At 49.6% G+C, this 3,568-nt stretch overlaps 1 pseudogene; it reads left to right on the forward strand.

Moving 5' to 3' along the window:
- LOC119279460 overlaps positions 1-3,368 on the forward strand; it is an 8,124-nt pseudogene extending 4,756 nt beyond the window's left edge.
- The last annotated feature ends 200 nt before the right edge of the window (positions 3,369-3,568 follow it).

Below are 3,568 nucleotides of genomic sequence, written 5' to 3' on the forward strand. Positions count from 1 at the left end.
TTCACGGAATTTTGCGAAGCTCAAGGGATCAAGAGGTATTTTACGGCACCATATTCACCGCAGCAAAACGGTGTTGTGGAACGGAGGAACCAAACCGTGGTGGCGATGGCACGAAGCATGTTGAAGAGTAAAGGCATGTCAGGCAAGTTTTGGGGTGAGGCGGTCAATACAGCCGTTTATTTGCTGAACCGGGCTCCAACCAAAAGTGTGGTTGGGATGACGCCGTACGAAGCATGGTACGGACACAAGCCCACGCTTGATCATCTTCGCACTTTCGGGTGCGTAGCTCATGTGAAGACAGTGACCGGGCATACTAGCAAATTGGCGGATCGGAGTACTCCAATGGTGCTAGTTGGCTATGAAAAGGGCACGAAGGCATACCGCGTGTGCAATCCCTCTACCAATAAGGTGGTTGTGACACGCGATGTGGTCTTTGAAGAAGCAAGATCATGGAATTGGAACTCCACTGAGCCGGTATACCTCTGATGAAATATTCAATGTTGTTTACGATGATTACGAGCATGCAGATCGACCGGAGACGTCGGCCGCAACAAACGGCGCGGACGGCGCAGCAGAAAAAGAGGGCGCGCCAGCAGCCGACGCGCCCGAGGGCACGTACGGCACGCTTGGCAGCAGCGCACACAGCGCTCGTCCTGGTGGTGTTGTTACGTCAGGACCAGAACATGCCACCCCAGCTCGTGGCCCCGGAAGCCCAGCACCAGCCAGCCCAGGCACTAAGAGCCTGTCCGCTGGAGGCGTTTCCAGTAGGCTGCAAAGCAGCCCACGTGCTGCACCACGAGCACATGAAGGGCACGTACGTGAAGGCCATGTACCTGAAGATGGTACACATATTTTGGATGGTTCATCTGATGAAGCTGCAACCAGTTCGGAGGAACAGGATTCACCAGAAATTGGGAGTTTGGCAACTCCCGATGAAAATCCATCGTCTTCGACTGAACAGGAGACAAGGGAACGTCCGCCGACACCAGTACGTCTTCGACCAGTGGTGGATTTATATCCGAAGAAAAATCCGGTGAAAATTCAAAGAAGAGGTCGACAGTGTTTGCTTAGCGTCGAGAAACCGACAAAATTTGAAGAGGCAAACACGGAGGAGTGTTGGCGTCGTGCTATGGACGAGGAGTTGGGATCAATCCAAGACAACAAAACATGGGAGCTCGTGGATCCTCCACCCAACGACCATAAAATCATAGGGCTTAAGTGGGTGTACAAAGTCAAGAAAGATGCCAAAGGAAACTTGGTGAAGCATAAAGCAAGGCTTGTAGCCAAAGGATATGTGCAAGAGCAAGGTGTAGACTTCGAGGAAGTGTTCGCTCCAGTCACAAGGATGGAATCGGTGAGGCTAGTTATAGCTCTCGCGGCTCAAGAATCTTGGAGGCTACATCACATGGATGTAAAATCCGCTTTTTTGAACGGGGAGTTGAAAGAAGAAGTATATGTGAAGCAACCACCGGGTTACATCAAAAAAGGAGAGGAGCACAAGGTGTTGAAACTACACAAGGCATTGTACGGGCTATGCCAAGCTCCTCGGGCGTGGAACATCAAGCTTGATCGTACATTAGTTTCTCTTGGTTTTGAGAAACGTCCACTGGAGCATGCTATGTATAAGCGAGGTAAAGGCAAGGATCGTCTTCTAGTGGGCATCTATGTTGATGATCTCTTGATAACTGGAGCAGATGAGGAGGAGATTGCTAGATTCAAGCTACAAATGAAGGAGCTTTTCAAGATGAGTGATCTAGGGCTCTTGACTTACTATCTCGGGATCGAGGTACATCAAAAGCTGGAGGGAATCACACTATGCCAGGAGGCATATGCAAAGAAGATTCTTGAAAGCTGTAGCATGGAGGACTGCAATCCAAGTCATATTCCAATGGAGCCTCGACTTAAACTTAGCAAGAGGAGCCAAGCACCCGCGGTTGATGCAACGGATTATAGAAGTGTGGTCGGAAGCCTAAGGTATCTTGTGAATACACGACCAGACTTGGCCTATTCCGTTGGTGTAGTGAGTCGCTTCATGGAAGCACCCACGACAGAACATTGGGCAGCTGTGAAACAAATACTCAGGTACATCAAAGGGACAACTAACTTCGGTTGTGTCTATTTGAGAGAGAAGCAGAAGGAGATGGTGGAGCTACTTGGCTACAGTGATAGCGACTTGGCAGGAGATATTGATGACCGTAAAAGTACCTCGGGCGTGGTATATTTCTTGGGAAGAAGCATAGTGAGTTGGGTATCACAAAAGCAGAAGGTGGTCGCATTATCATCCTGTGAAGCGGAGTATATTGCAGCTGCAACCGTGGCAGGTCAAGGTGTGTGGCTAGAAAGGCTACTCGGTGACCTCACTGACAAGGAACCGGAAGGAGTGGTGCTCTACGTTGACAACAAATCCACGATTGCCCTATGTAAGAATCCAGTGCATCATGACAGAAGTAAGCACATTGATATAAGGTATCATTACATACGGGATTGCGTGGAAGAAGGCAAGATTGAAGTCAACTACATTTGCATCAACGATCAGCTTGCAGACATCCTGACCAAGTCTTTAGGGCGACAGAAGTTCACGGAGATGCGGAGAAGGATCGGCGTCCAAGCTGTAAAGTGAGGACATCGTGCTTAGGGGGTGATTGTTGGAAATAATCACGATTAGGTAAGTATAGTCCGGCACGGACTTGTAGCAGTAACCGAGTCGTACATGTACTAGGTAGAATATTGGTAATATAAATACCAGTGCATGTATCCCATGTAACACCAGATCAAATCAAAGCAATAAAGTGCAAAGGCTCGACACGAGCCTCTTGGCCAACTCGGCGAGTCTGCGTATTGTGTTTCCGACGAACTTGGTCTATGATAGCTAGCTAGACACGAGAATCCATCCACCAGGGTGCTTGCCTGCTTGTGTACCGCTGTACGTGCACGTCTCCGTTGAAGCAGCCGGAAGCAATCGGCTGTAGCTTGTACGTCGCTGCGTATTGTCGGAAAGTACTCGACAACAGCGTCATCAAGGTCGGGACTGGGCCAACAGGCCCATGGTGGTGGTTCAGCAAGAAGAAGAAGAAGATGATGATGATGCGGTCCACCTGGCTCAGTGGGTCTGGAGCTCGTATGGAAGAGGGAAGATTCTGGACGCCGCCGACACACGGCTGGGAGGAGAATTCGATGCCCGGGAGATGGAGTGCGTGTTGATTGTCGGGCTTTGGTGTGCTCACCTCGATCTGAAGCTGAGACCGTCTATCAGGCATGCTCTTAATGTGTTGCGATTTGAGGCGCCCCTGCCTCCCCTCCCCTCAAGGATGCGGGCTGCAAGCTACATGCCACCGGTCAGTGGTATAGACAGTTGTAGATCTGAGTAAAATGCATCGGTGACCATTGAACTTGTTGTGTACGATCACTTTGATCACTTTACTTAAGAATACGATTAATACGCTCACTATATATGCGTTGCGGTGATTATACGGTCACCGTTGGCTTGTATGGCTTCATATTCCATCTAGTTGACCGGTGAAACAGCCCAGCTCACCTTTTCTGTGTCTATGGGGGTGAAAGAAAATGT

Source organism: Triticum dicoccoides, chromosome 3B (assembly GCF_002162155.2).
Source record: "Triticum dicoccoides isolate Atlit2015 ecotype Zavitan chromosome 3B, WEW_v2.0, whole genome shotgun sequence".
Classification (NCBI taxonomy): domain Eukaryota; kingdom Viridiplantae; phylum Streptophyta; class Magnoliopsida; order Poales; family Poaceae; genus Triticum; species Triticum dicoccoides.